This window comes from Balaenoptera physalus, assembly GCF_965194825.1.
Source record: "Balaenoptera physalus genome assembly, chromosome: 6".
Classification (NCBI taxonomy): domain Eukaryota; kingdom Metazoa; phylum Chordata; class Mammalia; order Artiodactyla; family Balaenopteridae; genus Balaenoptera; species Balaenoptera physalus.
This window is the reverse complement of record NC_138885.1, coordinates 19734420-19757227: the sequence shown is the minus strand read 5'-3', so window position 1 is coordinate 19757227 and position 22808 is coordinate 19734420.

The window sequence follows — 22808 nt, the reverse complement described above, 5'->3', positions numbered from 1 at the left end:
CTACTAAAAAAAATCACTTTCTATTTGAAATTCTAACTTTACTAGGAGTCCTATATTTTTATTTGTGAAATCTGGAAAGCCTACTCACTGGGATATAGCCAGTAATAAGGCAAACCCCTGGTTATTTTAGTCCTTGATTAGCTATGTTCAGTTGACCAGCACACTCAACCTCTGTACCTTCATCAGCTCCACTGTCAGGCAGGGTTGGGTGAGACTCAAATGAGACAACGAATGTAAGTGCTACTGGTGTATTATAAACTGCTCTACAGAGGTAAGACAGCATAGTGACTACAGAAATGACTAAGTCTAGTTAAACGCCTAACTGTAACAGAGAAGAACAAAACTGACACCATATTGGGTCTCTTCCTTTAGCCCTAACCCTTGTGCTCTGTTGCCTGTGCTTAGTCACGCTGGCTCTGCACCTTTGTAAAAGAATATTGCCTATAGCTTGAAATATCTCAATGCTCTGCCTTCTAGTCTTAGCCTTTAAATGTATAACAATTTTCCATTCATACAGAGACAAAAAGTTGCAGAACAGAAAATAGCAATTGTCTTGGAACATTACAGGAACATTGTGAGGAGACCTAGGCCGACAGCTGCAAGAACAAAGGATTCCGGCATCAAGAAGTCTGCAACAGCCAGCCACACCCCTTCCCCTTTTAGTAGAAAAGAAGCCTGAATTCTAACTCGGGTAAGATGGTCCTTTGGGACATTAGTCCACCATCTTCTCAGACTACTGGCTTTTTAAACAAAATAGCATTTCCTTGCTCCAGCACTTTGTCTTTTGATTTATTGACCTGTCGTGCAGTGAGCAGTACTAGCTTGGACTTTGTAACATAGCCATTTTTAAAAAGTCCTTTTACACTGCTCTCATTTCAGGCTGCAATATCTGTCCATGGAGGAGACAGGATAGCATAGTTGTGGACTTCTAAACTTGAAACCTTAGTCTGAACCCTGACTCTACCAGTCAACTAGCTGTGGGATGTTGGACAAACGATTGGCCATGTCTATGCCTCAGACTCCCACTTTGTAAAATAGAGGTACTGTTAGTACAGGGCTCACAGGATGCTATGTACTCGCACTTAGAATAGTATCAGCAGGTAGCAAGTGTTCAACATGTGAGCAGATCATCCCTATTCTGCATCAAACAGGAGATTGCCACCACTACCTTTTTACAAGCATTTCCCCACGATACTGATAGATGTTCTATGAAAAAAAAAAGTTTCTATGATTAAAAGTTTGGGAAATGCTACACATCACATGCCCTTTTGAAGCTCCACAGCATATATTTGCACATCAAAGCTACTGAGATGATCCACTGTAGAGAAACTTGTTCTATTTACTGACCCAGGATTTCTTAAACTTATTAATACATAAAACACCTTTTTAATGGCCGATCTATTAACAACCTGTGTAACTATGTAGACATCCCTGTTAAAAAAATCCTTCCAATGCAAGGGAGAAACTCAAGAGGTATTATTGTTTATGGACAATGGGATAAAACATAAAGGTTATGGAATATCATTAAAAGTGACAAAAATAATCAATAGAGGAAGTACAAATGGAGATAAAACTTTACTGAAGTTAGGGGTTGGGATGATTGTTACAGGTGAGCTAAACCTGCATCTACTAAAGAGGGTCAGGAGAGCTCTCAGATTAGCACATAAAGCAAGAGTGATATAAACACATTTTTTTTTTCTTGTAGGTCGGACAGGAACTACCCAAACAACTGAAAACAGGGGTGTGGGGAGGGTATGGGACAGGGATGTTGTCTTTCATCACCAATCCCTCTGTAAAGCCTGATTTAAAAAAATAGGTACATGAACTACTTGGATAAAAATTTACAAATAAGAAAAAAGACCTTTGAATTCTCAAAGTTTTCAGGCTTAGTTAACTCTGGGCTGGGCCAACCCTACAAGTGATGAAAAAGGAATTTCTTGGGACTAGGACACCCACCCCTCCCACCTCCCCCATTTTGACCACAAACGAAGCTGTGATCACTCACTGCCAGCCAGCTGGAATTTCATGCACGGATTTCTACTTGCTCTCTTTCAATCTTGTGCTTCCTTTAATAATCTTTCCTCCCTCCCTTCTCTCTTTTACACATTTCATGCCATCCTGCAGTTCTACATTGTGGCGTAAGATTAAAAAGAAACTAATAAGCCCAGGGCAACTGTGATTGGTGAATTCAACTACTGTACTATTTAGACAATATTATGACTATTTTTTCTGCAGCAACTCCACAAATGCCTGCTCCTTTATGGCATGTTTTTTAGCAAAAAGATGCTGAAAAGTCTTAGTAATCCTAAGATAAGGACAATTTCAAGATGCAGCAGACTTTAGAAATGGGATCCAGATGCATTGTCTAAGCCCCCTTAAATCACCAAAGCGAGTCAAGGTAGCCTGACTGACTGATTAAATGATTAATTCTGCCTGGATTTAATTTCTGGCTCTTTTCGAATTCAGCTGTGGTGTAGATTAAAACTTTAGTCGTTAACTCAGAAACATGAATTTGCTTTACATGTGAAGCTCCCATTAAGGACTAATTCTCATCCATCAAATCTCAGCTCATAATTCACCTCCTTTCTCAACTCCATTTTTCTCCTCCTTCTTCAATTTTACTCCTAATTGCCCATAGGTCCCATATACACCTTTTGTGCCAATGCCTCCTATGCTGTATTACAACCTGTTTACCTGTTTATCCTCACCTTACTTATTAAAAGGTACATTTTAGACACAAAGGTGGTGTGTATAAACCCCTCCCCTTGCGTGTAGGCAGGACCTGTGAATATGATAGATTATCACTCCATTGATCAGGTTACTTTATAGGGCAAAGGTGAAGGGAGAGTCATTCTGTGATTACCTTATGTAGTGTAAGACCATCATAGCAGTTGGGAGGGACTCAGCACTACTGATACCTTCATTTCAGCTCATTGAGACAGATTTTGGACTTCCGATCTTCAGACCTGTAAAATAATAAATGTGGGGTATTTTAAGCCACTAAGTATGTGGTAATTTGTTACAGTAACAATAGGAAACCGAGAGAGATTTCAACCCCTGCCCCGTTCTATATTCTCTTGGTGACTGTCAATCACTGTGCTTACCTTACTTCCTCCCCAAAGAGAAGACAGGATCCAGATTTCCTATCCTGGAATTTGAATTTTAAAGGAACTGAGACCAGGATCAGAATGGAAAGCATCTAGAGCTAAATCATCCCAGTGCGAAACCCAGAATAAGTCTCTTAAATGAATTTCAACAGTTGAAATCCCTATAGTTACATCCTTCCCAAGGTTGATTGTTCTGATTACTCTTTGAGCCAGTGCCCCAGCATCTTTATAAATTCCTTTTTTTTTTTTTTTTGGCTTAAGTTAGCCAAATGCAATTTCTTTTGCATGCAGCCAAAAAAACCAAACCAAACCAAAACAACGACAACAAAAAACCTACCAGCTATCATTTTGTCAGCACTTACTATCTTATCTTCTTCCTCAAATATTCTCTCCAGCTTGACTTCCCCTCCCAGGTATTGTGCTTTGCCTTTAATTACATTTTAACTCTATTACAATAATTAACTCTTTACAATAACTCATAATAATTTTAGGATTAGCTATTCTTAGACCCATTTCACTGAAGGGAAACAGACAAAAAAGGGTTAACTTGCCCAATGCCACATGGCTATATCATGACAGCACCTGAATTCAAACATGGGTCTCCTATTTTCAAAGGTCCATTTGCCTGGCCACGAAGCTATATTCCTTTAAAATAAGTGATGTCTGTCAAAGAAAGAAGAAAGAGGCATTCCTCTCAGAGAGAACAGGAGAATCTAAGGTTAAGGGCAAGGAATAGGCTATGTAGTTGCTGTAGATATAGAAGCTAAGAGGGGAGGCTATTTTCAAAAGGCAGGAAAACACCTGGCTAGAGGATGAATCTATCAAACAACGTTGGTTGCTCCTCTCAATATTGTGTTCTGTGCTGTGATGTTTGGACCACATATTAAGCAAAAGAATTATGAGAAACAAAAGACATAGTTTCTGTTCCCATGAGTCTCAGTAATCTACTTTTGATGATAAGACCAATGGAAGCAAAGGAAAGGGCTGTTGGGGGGATTACAGGAGATAATGCAGGGGAATCTCTCAGCAGGGTGTTTGGCCAGTATCAAGGCTAAATAAACATTTGCTCTAATTCGAGGACTGATGCACCCCTCTGTCAAGGAAGAGAGTCTTCCTTTAGCTATGCTAGTGCCTCCACCCGAGAGTTGCTCCGGCTTATAGCCCTGATCCAAGGTTGTCTGGTTTCCTGTTTGCCTGTCTGAAGGCAATCGTATTTTTCTCCTATCTCGATTCCTTGGGTGACTTTTCACTTTTTGTTCTCATACATCATCACCAGTGCCTGTCAGATAATGTGGCACGATGGAGTTTTCTCCTTCCACCCCGTGCCCCCCCACCATCCTCTCCCTTCCTCAATAGTGTGGCCAGAAGAGCATCTTTGATGAGATGAAAAAATATGAACATAAGAATGCATTGGAGCTATACTTTTAGCAACATTAGCCAGACAAAGGTTGATTTGTCTTTGAAGATTCCCACTGAGGCTGGATGATTCAACCTAATATCCTCCAGAAAGACTGGGAGGACCTGAAACCTTCTTCTCCAGTGCCACCTGGGGGAAATTGACACAGAGTCGGGGTCTAGAGGAAGAGATGAAGGCCTGGAGGAAGGGCAGAGATAAAGAGACCAAAAGACACAAAAGGGAGAACTGGTGGAACCGAGAGGAGGTGGACTGAGAGGCAACGAGAGGGACATGTACACGCCTTCATTCATTCTATGGAGACTTATGGGCACCTACTGTATTTCAGAGAATGTGCTCATGGGAAAAGAAGGCCCCTGACCTCAAGGAATTCACATGACAGTCAATAAACTGGTAAAGAAATGGACAAACCAGATGAGTTCTGAGAGTGGTGAGTTCTAAGATGAAGACACAAGAGGATAATGTACTGGAGAGGGCCTGGGGATGAGAGCTGGGGGGAGCGATACTGGATCGAGGGCTTGGGAAGGTCTCTGAAGAGATGATAGTTAAGCTGAGATCTGAATGATGAGCAGGCAGCATGTGGAGATGAAAAGAAAGAGTGGTCCAGGCAAAACCAAAGCCAAAACCAAAACTGCAAGTCAACATGAAGGTGCAGAGAAAACTGGTCCAGGTGAAAAGAGAAGGACCAAAGTCTCGGTGGTCATGTACCTGCCATGGTCAAGCAATGGGAAACAGACCTCAGCCAGAGGTGGTCCTGCTCCATCCTTTGGAGCACAGGTATAGGCAGGTTGGTCCATGGTAAGAATTTTCTCTCAGGTAGTGGACTCCACTCCACTCTCTCAGATAGTACCCTTCCAAATATTCAGGGGAAGCACAGGGGTAAGGTTGCACCTTTTACAGAGGAGGAACCATAGGCACAAGAGTGGAGATGATACTCCCAGAGAAACAGAGCAAATAAGAGGCTGAGCGAAGGGCTCGAGCGTATCACAGCCACGTGATGCGTCTCTTAAGCATCCCTTAAGTGATGCGTCACACAACACATCCCTTAAGCCACACAGATGTTCTCTGGATCCAGCTCTTGGGCTGCCTGCTTTCAAAGAATACGCTTCTCTCTTTCCTTTACTCTTTCCACTGCATCTTAAAGAAACCTTGAGTGACATCATTCTTATCAAAAGTTAATATTAACCTTTGAGTGACATCATTCTTATCAAAAGTTAATATTAACCTTTGTTATTTGGCAGTTCTATCATTTTCTTCCTGTTTCCTGTCTCTTCTTCTTTCCTTGTGAAGTCAAGCCTGCCTCCCCCCACTTTGTTTACATAGCTGCTGACCCCTTCAGCTGGCCTCTAGAGATAGGGCCTTCTTGGCCAGAAGGGAACACAGCCACTTCAGTGTCTCACAGAAAGGGAGGTAGACTTTAAATCACAATGTCCCTTACCAAGTATCCAGGAGCATTGGGGTGGCAGGGCCTATCTCTGACCTCTCCCCCTCTGCTTATTCTAACATTCCCACTCATCCTGAGAGCAGATATCGTAGGGATTCTCGAACTTTGTAGAAGGTACTGGAATTCTGTGTGGATCCTGGGAAGAATGCAAATTCCAGGGTGCTACCACCAGAGACTCTGATTCAGTGGCCCTGGGATGGGGCCCAGGAATCTGAGGTTAAAAAGCCCTCTCCATTGATTTTTTTTCTCTCAATCAAATTAAGTCTGATTCTGGAGATGGACTAGTCTGATTTCATCTTTTAATTCAAATACACATGTTAATATGAGTTTCAGGAGTATTTAAATATAATTTAAATTTAATATTGAGTAAAACTAAGATATTAAAACTGAGAAATAAATGAAAGGATTCATACTGAAGAAGGCTAAAATGATATAATTATTGATAATTCATCCACTTTAAAGTTGTAAAAACAACTAAAACATCAAGTTGCTGTTTCCAATTATTCATCACAAAAATAACTTGACTCCAAGCCTGAATCTCAGTCAGTATTGGGGACTCTCCCTTCCCAGAGGTTAGAGAATCAAGAAGGCCTAGATGGTGTCTGAAAAACAGTGAGGGTCCTCTAATAACCTGTCTGCCATGGATGCCCTAATAGCTACATTTTCTAAATGTATCCTTGAATATCCCTTGAATCTGACAGGTATCACTTGAGTTGGACGGCTCTGCTGCTTCCTGGCTGGGCTTGGGTTCTGGGAACCTGGGTGGAGGGAGACAGAAGGCTCCTGGTGTCAAGTGTCCAGTCTCTCCAGGTCACCAAGGAGTTATTCCCTCCATCCCACCTGGCACCTTCTTCTGGAGGCCTCTGCAGAGCCATGTGGCGGTCAAGCCTCCCAAGGGAAGCTTAAGAATTCCTCTCCTTACCCATCAGGGAACCACTCAGGAATCTGCATTTATAATAAGTTCCCCTGAGGAATTCTGACCTAGGTGGTCTTTGGACCGACTTCTGATAATGCTGCCTTAGGGAATGCATTCTGGATTCATTTGTTCTTTCATTCATTTTATTCATTCATTCATTCACAAGTGTTTATTGACTGTACCAGGTACTGTTTTAGACACTGAAGAAGGAGCAGTGATCAAAGCAGGCAGAAGTCCTGCCCTCATGGAGCTTACATTTCTCTGTCGTTAGGCAGGCGACAAACAGGTTAACAAAGAAATACATATGCGGCGTAGTGTCAGATGGTGATGGGGAGAAGGATGCAGGGGAAAGGGAAGAGGGGCAAAGGTACTACTTTATAAAGGGTGATCAGGTCTCCTGGAGGAGATGTCACCTGGGGCAAGGCCTGGGGGCAGTAAGACTGTTCTCTAGGAAAATGAGTCCTGAACAGAGACCTGCACAGGTCTGAGGCTGGGGTGAGGCTGGTGTCTCTGAAGGACAGTGGGAGACCAGCGTGGCTAGAGCAAGATGAGCAGGATGGGGGAGGCAAGAGGAGGAGGACCGAGTTACATGGCTATAGGCAGGGCCAGTCAGGAGGCCATCTGGACCACGGAAGGATTTAGACTTGTACTGGATTTTGCAGGATAAACCCCTTTGGACGCTGGGGATGACCACCACGGTGCATGCTGCTGGTGCCCTGCCCGAGCCTCCGGGACTCCTTTTCCTGGCTCTGTGTGTCCATCCCCCAGCTTCTCTGAGCGTTCAGAGGACGACCCACGCACACGGGAGCCGTCACCCCCGGGAGAACCAGAAGGGCCAGAAGAGCTTGCAGAGCTTAAGGCCTGCCTGGGAGCTGTGGCCCCAAGTCGGTGCTGACTGGTGTGGTTACAAAGGTCCAGCTCCTCCCCTTCCCTGCCCTGCTGCCTGCCCACCACTCTCTCACTGGTGTTTTGTCACTTGCACCAAATCTTTGCTTCAAGTTCTGCTTCTGGGAGAAGCCATGCCATGACGACCCCTGGGTTGGCTAATTAATACCCACTGAGCCCGCCCTCTGTCAGACCAGGTCCCTCGTCCCCTGTGGCGAGCTGGCTGGCAGCCTCCAGCAGTGATTTTGTGTAATTCCCACTTGCCTCCTATGCCTTTGGCTTTATCTTCCTGATCCTTCTGAATTTCAACATCTCTTTATTACTGAGAGTTCAAAGTGTAATTCTGGGGCGACAGACTTTCCCGTCCAAGAGAGTTTCGGTCTTGGCTCTGACACTTGCTGGTTTTGCGGCCTGTGCCATCTGAGCTGCGGTTTCCTCTTATGGGAAACAGTGACAATCAAGCCACCTGGCCAGGTGGCTGTGCTAGTTAAATGCCACAAAGCACGCGAAGTGCCTGGAGTTGCTCAACAAGTACCATAACCTGCCTCTCCTGTCCCACCCTTAGAGCTTAAAACTCTCCTCCCTTTCCTCAAGGAGCTGAAGAAGGTTTTTCAAAATGATTACATGAATAGCAAACATATTTGCATATTGACTAATACTCCAGGAGAGTGCTAAATGCTTTGCAAATGTTATCTCTCTGCGCTCTCCTATGTTGTCTGTGATTTACTTGAAACCTTTGAGCCAGACAATGTATTCTTTGTGTGTATGTGTGTGTGTGTGTGTGTGTGTGTGTGTGTGTATGTGTGTGTGTGTGTGTGTGATTGCAGTTAAGTAGTCATCCGGGTGCAGCTGGCATTGCAACGTGGGCTGAATGTCCAGGAGTGGTCTGCGAGCATTCTACCCAGGAGGCCTCTCCCCGGGCTAATGCAGGCTTCTGTATCTGCATCCCCATCGAGATCAGATGTGTTGCCTATTAACTCAGAGAATGTCAGAAATGTTTCCTTACTGGTGAAATTAGTGGCTTCTTAAATAACATGGCATCTGTTAGACATGCGTTTCAATGAGGAAATAAAAATCTTCAAGATATTTGGGCTGGATAAAATATTTTAGAAATGCTCTCTACCTTTGCATGAGTTGGGTATAAAAAACCAGAAAGACCTACAGCCTGAATCCTTAGAAATAACTCAAGAGGGCTAACTCCCTAATCTGTCTGGTGTCCAGCATAAGCAAGGAAGAAGTTTCTGGAGCCTGATGCCAATTATAACATGAATAGAATCCCTGCCTCAGCAGTCACCATGTGTCTGCTCTGAGGGAACCTCACATACAAATGGGGGTGGGAACTTGAAGGGACTGAGAACTTCCTGGAACTTACAGGCAGGCACTATGGGTTTTTTGGGTTTGCTTGCTAATAAATGCCTATATGTATGGCAGAATTTTGAAATTTCCTTCCTTCTTAACCTGGTGGTTAGCTTGTAGAGGAGAATTTGGCCAACTCTTCCCTACCTTAACCCTCTTTGGTTACCCGCATCTCCCTAAAAGAACCCAAGAAACGTGCAAGATGAAATCGGCTTGGGTTGGTTCGCAATAAATCCTACAGTGGAGGTACCCCAGTTAGAGGAGTCAAGCCACTTGTCTATGGTCGCCAGGAAGCGGCAGAAACAGGGTCCCAGCCACACTCAATGCAGAGTTCACTCTCTTGAACACTGTTGTTCTACCACCAGACACCCCTCTGTTATCAGCACCTCCTCCATTTTTCTCCATGGATAGGCGCCCATGGCGTGACTGACATTTGCGCTGGAGAATTCTCTGTTGTGGAGCTGTCCTGTGTATTGCAGGATGTTTGGCGGCAACCCTGCCAATAACATCCCCTACCCCTGTTGTGACGATCAACAGTGTCTCCAGTCATCGTCAAATGTTCCCGGGGAGCAAAGTTGCTCCTGGTTGAGAGGCACTGGTATAGATCCTACCTCCTTGGCAAAATGCTACCTCTTCTTACAAAAACAGCAATGTTTTCCTGAGTGCTTACTATGTGTCAGGCACTGTACCCAGAGCTTTAGCTGTGGATTAGGTATTATTAAGCACCACGTCGGCTCAGAGGGGTAAGACGTGTTTACTCTAGCTGCTCCAGGTAAAAGTATGAGGAGCTAAGTCAACATTGCCTACAAGATATGCCAGACTTTTACTGAGCCTGTGTGTGTGCCTGCCTGTTGCAAACAGACCTAAGCCAATTGGGCCCTTCGCAGTCGCAAGGCTGTTTAGCGCAGACGTGCCTAACATCTCACTGCTAGAGGTCTGTTAGGTCTACAGACCCTGCCAGGCAGGACACACAGTGCACAATGGCCAGGCCCCATATGACAATACAACTCTGGTGCACAACCTCTATAGCAACGAGTCCAGAATGGTCTGGTTGGTCAGTGACCGCCAACTTCCTTATTTTTTTGGCCCCATTTCAAACTCAGGACCAGCCAGAGAAAGCCGAACACATCCCTCAAGCCAATCACATGAGACCCCTGGCCTCTAGTTATCCCATCTCCAGCTTCTTCATGCCAACAACCTGAAGCCTTCCCTTTCTCTCACTGTAAAGCTTTCCCACTCCTCCACTGGCTAATGCTAGTGATGGTGGTGGACTCCCTTGCTGGAGCAAGCTCTGAATAAAGAGCCTCTGTGTTCTCTCCCATGGGTGGTCTCCATTTATTTCCACAGTCTCCTTCCCACCACCTTGCCACCAGGTAGTATGCTACAAGGGAAGCAGGTCTCAGGAGGAATTCTGCCACCCATACAAATACTGAGTAGCAAGCAAGCACAAAAACTGTTATCCAAGCTTGCTCTGCAGGCTTGTGGAAGCCCTAGCCCTCAGTTTGCCCATATGCTTCCAAAGTTTCTTGCACAAAGCTTCAACTGGAGGTAGAGGAGATCATATTCTAGACAAGAGAGGCAAGACACCTTAACTGTCCTCTTGGAATCCCCTTCTCAGGATCTGAACAAGGATCAAATGGGAGTCCTAAGCCTTGTGTCCCACTTGAGAGGGTTTAGGCTGCTGGGTTCACTAAATTCTTATCTTCCTGTTCATACAAGGGCATGCATGTTCGTGCAATATTTATATCCTTTCTACATATACTGAACGCCACTTATTGCACCAATGAGACATGACTTTTGATATCCCTGATGCTACTCTGTAAGCCCTCTAGCAGAGATCAAAATAGCCAGATTGGGAGAGCTGCCACAGAGCTCTTGGGCGTGCATGCCTAATTAGGATTTTTTTATGTGCTAACTAACAGTCCCAGGAGGGTGGATTCCCTGAGAAGGGAGTGTTGGAACAGTATGTGGCACTTAGCAGATGTTGAGATATTATTTTTTGTACGACAGGATAAGATGGAAACATCAAGGTGATGTGTCCCAGATGGACCTCACCTTCCCAGGTGGTCACTGGATGAGGTGTGCTCACGTGTGGTTCTGAGAAATCCACCCGCCTGCCCCTGGAGCTCTAGGCTCAGTGCACCCTTTCTGCTCTTCCTAGACAGTGAGCCCCTCTTCTGGAACCTTCCTCCAGAATCAGCATCGAGTTGCTGCTCCCCAGGCCTCCCCATCCTTCACCTCTTCTGTGTCAGGTCTCAAGAGTTTCTTTTGTCCTTCCATTCAAGAGAATCCTGCCTTCCCTTTTCACGCAATTCCTCATCCCCAGGTCTTCTCTTTTCTCTTTTCTGTCCATTCATCTATAATTCTTTCTTTTCTTTACAAGGGAAAAAGATGACTGTGTAAATCCACAGCCTTGGTGCTAATGAACCCCCAAGACAGTATTGATAACACTGTTTTCTTGAGGACTGGGGCTGTAAATTAATCAACAGGAACTTCAGTTGAATAGAGTCAGGAGAGCAGAATGCAGAGCTCTCACGTCCTGCGAGGACAGCAGAGCTCGACAGGAAGAACAAAGACACCCCTTCTTCCCTGGCAAAGACTCAGCCAATGAAAATCATGAACTCTTCGTTCACTGGAGCCCTCCCAACTCCCTTTTCCTCTTTATAAAAGCATGCTTCTCCCCTCGCCGTGGGGGGCTTTGCATGGGGCTCATCAGGACTGCAGACTCCGAATCGCAATTCTCTGCTGAACCCGGAAAAACCCATCTTAGCCAGAGAAACATTTGGCAGTCTATTTGCTTCTGGGTCAACATGTTGACGGTCTGCGCGTGAAGCACAGACACTGCTGAAGGCTCTGGGGCTGGTGAGCAAACAGGTGCTGTACCCACAGTTTAGCTCAGTGTTGCTCGTTACTTTTCTCTTCAACCCTGGACTTGGAAGATGAATCCCCTGTTTCCCCTGAATCTGAGCTCATTCCCTCTTTGTGTTTGAAACTCTCCAGGCTTTATTTGGGATCTACTTTAAGGTTTCATTTTTCTGGTTAAGGCCTTGTTCTGTAGGCGAGTACACGTTTGGCACTTCAGTGTGAAAAAAAACCTTTTTCTATATTAAAGTATAGTTGATTTATGATATTATATTAGTTTCAGATGTATAGCACAGTGATTCAGTATTTTTACAGATTATACTCCATTAAAAGTTATTACAAGAAAATGTCTATAATCCCCTGTGCTGTAAAACATATCCTTGTTGGTTATCTGTTTTACACACAGTAGTTTGTATCTCTTAATCCCATACTCCTAACTTGTCTCTCCCTAGTCCTTCTCCCCTTTGGTAACCACTAGATTGCTTTCTATATCTGTGAGTCTATTTCTGTTTTGCATATACCTTTGATATTTTTTTAAACATCTTTATTGGAGTATAATTGCTTTACAATGGCGTGTTAGTTTCTGCTGTATACCAAAGTGAATCAGCTATATGTATACATATATCCCCATATACCCTCCCTCTTGCGTGTTCTTCCCACGCTCCCTATCCAACCCCTCTAGAAGGTCACAAAGCACCGAGCTGATCTCCCTGTGCTATGCAGCTGCTCCTCACTACCTATCTATTTTACATTTGGTAGTGTATATATGTCCTTGCTACTCTCTCACTTCGTCCCAGCTTACCCTTCCCCCTTCCCGGGTCCTCAAGTCCATTCTCTACATCTGTATTTAAACTTGTCTTGCCCCAAGGTTCATCAGAATCACTTTTTTCTTTTAACATTCCATATATATGTGTTAGCATATGGTATTTGTTTTTCTCTTTCTGACTTACTTCACTCTGTATGACAGACTCTATGTCCATTCACCTCACTACAAATAACTCAGTTTCATTTCTTTTATGCCTGAGTAATATTCCGTTGTATATATGTGCCACATCTTCTTTATCCGTTCATCTGTCGATGAACACTTAGGTTGCTTCCATGTCCTGGCTATTGTAAACAGAGCTACAATGAACATCATGGTACATGACTCTTTTTGAATTATGGTATTCTCAGGGTATATAGCCAGTAGTTGGATTGCTGGGTCATAGGGTAGTTCTATTTCTAGTTTGTTAAGGAACCTCCATACTGTCCTCCATAGTGGCTATATCAATTTACATTCCCATCAACAGTACGAGAGGGTTCTCTTTTCTCTACACCCTCTCCAGCATTTATTGTTTGTAGATTTTTTGATGATGGCCATTCTGACCGGTGTGAAGTGATACCTCATTGTAGTTTTGATTTGTCTCTAATGATTAGTCATGTTGAGCATACTTTCATGTGTTTGTTGGCAATCTGTATATCTTCTTTGGAGAAATGTCTATTTAGGTCTTCTGCCCATTTTTGGATTGGGTTGTTTGTTTTTTTGATATTGAGCTGCATGAGCTGCTTGTATATTTTGGAGATTAATCCTTTGTCAGTTGCTTTGTTTGCAAAGGTTTTCTCCCATTCTGAGGGTTGTCTTTTCGTCTTGTTTACAGTTTCCTTTTCTTTGCAAAAGCTTTTAAGTTTCATTAGGTCCCATTTGTTTATTTTTGTTTTTATTTCCATTACTCTAGGAGGTGGGTCAAAAAGGACCTTGCTGTGGTTTATGTCATAGAGTGTTCTGCCTATGTTTTCCTCTAAGAATTTTATAGTGTCTGGCCTTATATTTAGGTCTTTAATCCATTTTGAGTTTATTTTTGTGTATGGTGTTAGGGAGTGTTCTAATTTCATTCTTTTACATGCAGCTGTCCAGTTTTCCCAGCACCACTTATTGAAAAGGCTGTCTTTTCTACACTGTATATTCTTGCCTCCTTTGTCAAAGATAAGGTGACCATATGTGCATGGGTTTATCTCTGGGCTTTCTATCCTGTTCCATTGATCGATATTTCTGTTTTTGTGCCAGTACCATACTTTGTTGATTACTGTAGCTTTGTAGTATAGTCTGAAGTCTGGGAGCCTGATTCCTCCAACTCCGTTTTTCTTTCTCAAGATTGCTTTGGCTATTCGGGGTCTTTGGTGTTTCCATACAAATTGTGAATTTTTTTGTTCTAGTTCTGTGAAAAATGTCATTGGTAGTTTGATAGGGATTGCATTGAATCTGTAGATTGCTTTGGGTAGTACAGTCATTTTCACAATGTTGATTCTTCCAATCCAAGAACATGGTATATCTCTCCATCTGTTTGTATCATCTTTAATTTCTTTCATCAGTGTCTTATAGTTTTCTGCATACAGGTCTTTGGTCTCCTCAGGTAGGTTTATTCCTAGGTATTTTATTCTTCTTGTTGCAATGGTAAATGGGAGTGTTTCATTAATTTCTCTTTCAGATTTTTCATCATTACTGTATACGAATGCAAGAGATGTCTGTGCATTAATTTTGTATTCTGCTACTTTACCAAATTCATTGATTAGCTCTAGTAGTTTTCTTGTACCATCTTTAGGATTCTCTATGTATAGTATCATGTCATCTGCAAACAGTGGCAGCTTTACTTCTTCTTTTCCAATTTGGATTCCTTTTATTTCTTTTTCTTCCCTGATTGCTATGGCTAAAACTTCCAAAACTATGTTGAATAATAGTGGTGAGAGAGGGCAACCTTGTCTTGTTCCTGATCTTAGTGGAAATGGTTTCAGTTTTTTACCATTGAGAATGATGTTTGCTGTGGGTTTGTCATATATGGCCTTTATTATATTGAGATAAGTTCCCTGTATGCCTACTTTCTAGAGGGTTTTTATCATAAATGGGTGTTGAATTTTGTCAAAAGCTTTTTCTGCGTCTATTGAGATGATCATATGGTTTTTCTCCTTCAGTTTGTTAATATGGTTGATCACACTGACTGATTTGCGTATATTGAAGAATCCTTGCATTCCTGGGATAAACCTCATTTGATCATGGTGTATGATCCTTTTAATGTGCTGTTGGATTCTGTTTGCTAGTATTTTGTTGAGGATTTTTGCATCTATGTTCATCAGTGATATTGGCCTGTAGTTTTCTTTTTTTTGTGACATCTTTGTCTGGTTTTGGTATCAGGGTGATGGTGGCCTTGTAGAATGAGTTTGGGTGTCTTCTTCCCTCTGCTATATTTTGGAAGAGTTTGAGAAGGATAGGTGTTAGCTCTTCTCTAAATATTTGATAGAGTTTGCCTATGAAGCCATCTGGTCCTGGGCTTTTGTTTGTTGGAAGATTTTTAATCACAGTTTCAATTTCAGTGCTTGTGATTGGTCTGTTTATATTTTCTATTTCTTCCTGGTTCGGTCTCAGAAGGTTGTGCTTTTCTAAGAATTTGTCCATTTCTTCCAGGTTTTCCATTTTATTAGCATATAGTTGCTTGTAGTAATCTCTCATGATCCTTTGTATTTCTGCAGTGTCAGTTGTTACTTCTCCTTTTTCGTTTCTAATTCTGTTCATTTGAGTCTTCTCCCTTTTTTTGTTGGTGAGTCTGGCTAATGGTTTATTAATTTTGTTTATCTTCTCAAAGAACCAGCTTTTAATTTTACTGATCTTTGATATCATTTCCTTCATTTCTTTTTCATTTATTTCTGATCTGATCTTTATGATTTCTTTCCATCTGCTAACTTTGGGGGTTTTTTTGTTCTGCTTTCTCTAATTGCTTTAGGTGTAAGGTTAAGTTGTTTATTTGAGATGTTTCTTGTTTCTTGAGGTAGGATTGCATTGCTATAAACTTCCCTCTTAGAACTGCTTTTGCTGCATCTCATAGGTTTTGGGTCGTTGTGTTCTAGGTATTTTTTGAATTCCTCTTTGATTTCCTCAGTGATCCCTTGGTTATTTAGTAGTGTATTGTTTAGCCTCCATGTGTTTGTATTTTTTACAGATCTTTTCCTGCAATTGATATCTAGTCTCATAGTGTTGTGGTCAGAAAAGATACTTGATACGATTTCAATTTTCTTAAATTTCCCAAGGCTTGATTTGTGACCCAAGATATGATCTATCCTGGAGAATGTTCCATGAGCACTTGAGAAGAAAGTGTATTCTGTTGTTTTTGGATGGAATGTCCTATAAATATCAATTAAGTCCATGTTGTTTAATGTATCATTTAAAGCTTGTGTTTCCTTATTTATTTACATTTCGGTTGATCTGTCCATTGGTGAAAGTGGGGTGTTAAATTCACTTACTATTATTGTGTTACTATCGATTTCCCCTTTCATGGCTGTTAGCATTTGCCTTATGTATTGAGGTGCTCCTATGTTGGGTGCATAAATATTTACAATTGTTATATCTTCTTCTTGGATTGATCCTTTGATCATTATGTAGTGTCCTTCTTTCTCTCTTATAATAGTCTTTATTTTTAAAGTCTATTTTGTCTGATAGGAGAATTGCTACTCCAGATTTCTTTCGATTTCCATTTGCATGGAATATCTTTTTCCATCCCCTCACTTTCAGTCTGTACGTGTCCCTAGGTCTGAAGTGGGTCTCTTGTAGACAGCATATATACGGGTCTTGTTTTTGTATCCATTCAGCGAGCCTGTGTCTTTTGGTTGGGGCATTTAATCCATTCACATTTAAGGTAATTATCAATATGTATGTTCCTATTACCATTTTCTTAATTGTTTGGGGTTTGTTTTTGTAGGTCCTTTTCTTCCCTTGTATTTACCATTTAGAGAAGTTCCTTTAACATTTGTTGTAGAGCTGGTTTGGTGCTGAATTCTCTTAGTTTTTGCTTGTCTGTAAAGCTTTTGATTTCTCTGTTGAATCTGAATGAGATCCTTGCCGGGTAGAGTAATCTTGGTTGTAGGTTCTTCCCTTTCATTGCTTTAAATATGTCCTGCCACTCCCTTCTGGCTTGCAGAGTTTCTGCTGAAAGATCAGCTGTTAACCTTATGGGGATTCCCTTGTATGTTATTTGTTGCTTTTCCCTTGCTGCTTTCAATATTTTTACTTTGTATTTAATTTTTGATAGTTTGATTAATATGTGTCTTGGCATGTTTTTCCTTGGATTTATCCTGTATGGAACTCTCTGCACTTCCTGCACTTGATTATTTCCTTTCCCATATTAGAGAAGATTTCAACCATAATCTCTTTAAATATTTTCTCAGTCCCTTTTTTTTCTCTTCTTCTTCTGGGACCCCTATAATTAGAATCCTGGTGCTTTAAATTTTGTCCGAGAGGTCTCTGAGATTCTTCTCAATTCTTTTCATTCTTTTTTCTTTATTCTGCTCTGCAGTAGTTATTTCCACTATTTTATCTTCCAGGTCACGTATCCATTCTTCTGCCTCAGTTATTCTGCTTGATTCTTTCTAGCATATTTTTAATTTCATTTATTGTCTTGTTCATCGTTGTTTGTTTGCTGTTTAGTTCTTCTAGTGCCTTGTTAAACGTTTCTTGTATTTTCTCCATTCTATTTCCAAGATTTTAGATCATCTTTACTACCATTACTCTGAATTCTTTTTCTGGTAGACTGCCTATTTCCTCTTCATTTGTTTGGTCTGGTGGGTTTTTACCTTGCTCCTTCATCTGCTGCGTATTTCTCTGTCTTCTCATTTTGTTTAACTAACTGTTTGGGGTCTCCTTTTCACAGGCTGCAGGTTCATAGTTCCCATTATTTTTGGTGTCTGCCCCCAGTGGCTATGGCTGGTTCAGTGGGTTTTGTAGGTTTGCTGTTGGAGGGGACTGGTGCCTGTGCTCTGGTGGGTGGGGTTGAATCTTGTGCTTTTGGTGGGCAGGGCTGCATCCGGCGGTGTGTTTTGGGGTGTCTGTGAACTTAGTATGATTTTAGGCAGCCTCTCTGCTAATGGGTGGGGTTGTGTTTCTGTCTTGTTAGTTGTTTGTCATAGGGTGTCCAGCACTGGAGCTTGCTGGCTGCTGGGTGGAGCTGGGTCTCAGTGTTGAAATGGAGATCTCTGGGTGAGCTCTCGCCAATTGATATTTCATGGGGCCAGGAAGTCTCTGGTAGTCCAATGTCCTGGACTCGCTCTCCCATCTTGGAGGCTCAGGCCCAATACCCTGCTGGAGCACCAAGACCCTGCCAGGCACACGACTTGGAAGAAAAAAAAAAAAAACAGATAGAACCCCAAACCGAATGGTAAAAGCAAAACTAAACAGCAAAATCACACAAAGAAACATACACACACACACCCACACACACACACACTGATAAAAAAAGAAGAAAACAAACAAACAAAGAAAAAGAACAGACAGAACCCTAGGACAAATGGTAAAAGCAAACCTAAACAGAGAAAATAACACAAAGAATCATACACATACGCACTCACAAAAAGAGAAAAAAGATAAAATAATAATAATAATAATTAAATAAGAAAATAAATTTAAAATTTTTAAAATTAAAGAAAGAAAGAGAAGAGAGTAACCAAACCAATAAACAAATCCACCAATGATAACAAGAACTAAAAACTAAACTAAGATAAACGTAAAACCAAAAACAAATCAGACGCAGAAAGCAAACCCCGAGTCTACAGTTGCTCCCAAAGTCCACTGCCTCAGTTTTGGGAACATTCATTGTCTATTCAGGTATTCCACAGATGCAGCGTTTATCAAGTTGACTGCGGATTTAATCTGCTGCTCCTGAGGCTGCACAGAGAAATTTCCATTTCTCTTCTTTGTTCGCACAGCTCCTGGGGTTCAGCTTTGGTTTTGGCCCTGCCTCTCCGTGTAGGTCGCCCTCAGGCGTCTCTTCCCCGCCCAGACACGAGGAGGCTAAAGCAGCAGCTGATTAGGGCTATCTTGCTCACTCAGGCCAGGGAGAGGGAGGGGTACAGTAGTCATAATTGGATTGCAGGGTGAGCCTGCAGTGGCAGAGGCTCATGTGACATTGCAACAGCCTGAAGCATGCCATGTGTTCTCCCAGGGAAGTTGGCCCTGGATCATGGGACCCTGGCAGTGGCGTGCGGCACAGGCTCCTGGGGTGGGTGTGGATAGTGACCTGTGCTTGCACACAGGCTTCTGGTTGGCAGCGGCAGCAGTGTTAGCGGTTCATGCCCATCTCTGGGGTCCGAGCTGATAGCTGTGGCTCGCTCCTATCTCTGGAGCTCGTTTAGGCGGTGCTCTGAATCCCCTCTCCTCGCGCACCCTGAAACAATGGTCTCTTGCCCCTTAGGCAGCTGCAGACTTTTCCCCAGACTCCCTCCTGGCTAGCTCTGGTGCACTAATCCCCTTCAGGCTGTGTTCACGCAGCGAACCCCACTCCTCTCCCTGGGGGTCTGACCTCCGAAGCCCGAGCCTCAGCTCCCAGCCCCAACCCACCCTGGTGGGTGAGCAGACAAGCATCTGAGGTTGGTGAGTACTGGCTGACACTGATCCTCTGGGTGGGAATCTCTCCGCTTTGCCCTCTGCACCCCTGTGGCTGTGCTCTCTTCCATGGCTCCGAAGCTTCCCCCCACAACCCCCTGTCTCCGCCAGGGAAGGGGCTTCCTAGTGTGTGGAAACTTTTCCTCCTTCACAGCTCCCTCCCAGAGGTGCAGGTCCCGTCCCTACTCTTTCATCTCTGTTTTTCCTTTTTTCTTTTGCCCTACCCAGGTACATGGGGAGTTTCTTTCCTTTTGGGAAGTCTGAGGTCTTCTGCCAGCCTTCAATAGGTTTTCTGTAGGGGTTGTTCCGCATGTAGATGTACTTTGATGTATTTGTGGGGAGGAAGGTGATCTCCAGGTCTTACTCCTCTGCCATCTTGTAGGTCTCCTCTATAACTTTGATTTTAAGATCAGACTGTTTCAACTGAAGCTGGCTGAGATGCTTTCTGCTGATTCCTCTAGGAACAGAGGCTGCTTCAGTGAAACTGTGCCCGTTCAGCTATTGGCCCATTCCTTTGGAATAGGGGCTGCTCCCTGGAAACTGGCTGAAAAAACTTTTGGCCTGGCTCCTCCCAGACCAAGCTGTCTCCTTAGAACTGGATGGTATTAGCTTGCAAGCTGTTTGAATCGACTGTTTGTACTGTAAGCTGTTTGAACATGGTTCTTCTACTCTAGAGAAAAACCTCTGAGAAATAGGATCCTAGTTATCTAAATATTTTAGGGAACACTCCCACCAGGGACTCCAGCTGATTTTATGTTTAAAAACCACAATTCTTCCTCATGCACATTTCTAACTAATTGGACTGACCTAACCAAAGGCAATTTAGAGTATCAATGGCCATTATGGGGAACTTTTGAAATCCCCAACTTAATTTTCTTAAGATTGAATTGGACTACAATAGCTCACATTTTTTTTCAGAACTGAGTGGAATGCTTATTTGGATTGGTATTTTGAGGCTTTCAAATGTTATGAGGAACCTAAAATTGCCTTTCTGCAACATAAGATTTTAAGATTAATTGAGGCAAACAAAGGATTAAGGAAAGAGAAAAATGGCTTTCAAAGCCTCAGGCTCTTCTTCCTTGGCTTCTTTGTCTCAGGCTCTGCCTCTGGCACCATCTCCCTCTTTCCTTTCTACCCTGACTTTGACTCCTCTATACCCTCAGTTCCCCCATACTAATTCTCTCGCTAAACTTTCTCTTTTCTCTGAAACTCTCCCCATTCTCTTTTTCTCTGACCTTGTCAGACCTGTCCCTTTAAAATTAAGCCTTCTGAGGATCCAGAGTCTAAATCCTTAATTTCTTATATTCCCTGGACTAAAGCTGAACTGTGACCCACAAAGATTATCCCCAAAATAACTGAAAATCCTCACATTTGCTGAGGAATTAATATAGTCATTCAAACGTATCAATATAGTTTCTTTGGCTTATGTCAGCTAGTTCATTATGCTTGTTGGTGAAGGCCAGACCCAGCATTGGATGAAAACAGCAAATTGGGAAAATCCTGAAAGCTCTCTAGAATTACAATTGGGAAACCAGCCCACTAACTTCATCAGCCTCAAACAATTGCTAGGTGACTTCATTAAGTACAGTAATTCCTAGGGCCTTTCCAAAGCCTGTTGATTGGAACAAAATTCAGCTTTACACACAAAGATCTAATGAATCCAATTATGACTATTACAATTAACTTTAGATTGATTTTAAAGAAAATTCTAGTCTTCCTTCAGATGCTGATTTCACCCAGGGAAGCTTTTAACTCTATGTTAATGGGATGAACTGGGACCTTTCCCTTCTAGTAAAAAAGCCAGAATGGGATGGGAAACTATGTCCATTCCAGGTTTAGTGAATCTGGCAAACCAGCTCTCTCACACTCTACAAGAGTCACCAAAAAGGAAAACTGCCAAAATTCTTAATCTTCAACTCCAGCAAATGAAGGCTCCTAAACAAAACCCAAACCCTTCGAGTTTCTGATATTATTGCAGACAGCCAAGACATTGACAAAGAGATTGTTACACATTTAAGTGTTTTAGGTGCCTTCAGTTCTCTAATCAGCCTTTCCAATGTCCTCTAATTCTCAATGACAGGGCTCTGAGGAACTACAGGGGCTCTTCCCAATCCTCCCTCTTAATTGGCTTGGAGAAACATTTCTCCAGATTGGGGATGAATCTCTTCCAGTCCTAAATGACACTGGAGTCACACTCTCAGTGCTCAACCCCACTACTATAAAACAGCCCCTGCCTTGGACTACTAAAACAGTTCAAATATTGGGCAAACACTAGTGAACCTCAAGAGGTTCCTGTCTCTGAACCTATTCCCTTTTGTTTAGGCTCTTTGCGAGATATACATCCTTTTCTCCTTAGTTGCTCTGTTCCTACCCATTTATTAGGCTAAGACTTCTTAGAGAAGTATCACGTTGAACTTTTACCCAAAAGGGAGAAATAATTCTAGAATTTGACAATAGTCATCAAAGTAACCAACCAGGTGAATTAAATGACTCTTTGACATATTTTATTTGTTCTGTCACTGATGGTACTAGAACTGTTTCTGGAAACACTGATCATTTGTCCCTACTGAATCAGCTACCACCCTCCTTATGGGCAAAATCTCCAACTGATATTGGCAGCATTCACAGTGTACCTCCCATTAAGATTCAAATAGATCTCTCAAAACCTCTTTCCAGGATTAATCAGTATCCTATAAGTAAAGAAGCCCTTCAAGGCATAAAGCCCATAATAGAAGATTACAGGCTCAAGGTCTCATTATCCCTGTACTAGCTCCTGAAACACCCCCATTTCACCAGTGAGAAAACCTAAGGGCAGAAGGTGGAGGTTTGCCCAGGACCTCACAGCAATGAACAATATTACTATCCTTCAACATCCTTTTGTTTCTCACCCTCATACATTACTAACATCCATTCTCACCAGAAATAAAATTGTTGCTGTAATTGATTTATGCAGTGCATTCTTTAGTATTCTAGTTGATGAAGCCAGCCAATACCATTTGGCCTTCACTTGGGAAGAAAAATAATTCACCTGGTCAGTAATGCCTCAGGGTTTTACTGAGAGTCCTTCTTATTTCTTGCAAATCCTGAACGCTGAGCTGGATGAGATAAAGTTCCCTAGACGGTCTACTTTCTTGCAATATGTGGATGATTTGCTTCTTTGCTCTCTTTCTCAAACCTCCTCATGGGAAGACAGCATCCAAAGCTAAATCTTACAGCCTTAAAGAGACATAAGGTCGCCAAAGAAAAATTGCAGTTTGCCCAAACCCAGGTTCAACATTTAGGGCATCTGATATTACAACAAGGGCTACACCAAATCCACAGAGACTTCATGGCATCCTAAGTTTCCCCAAACCCAAAACGAAGTGCCAACTGCAAGGTTTTCTCAGGCTACTTGGTTGTTGCTGAAATTGGATTCCAAACATCTC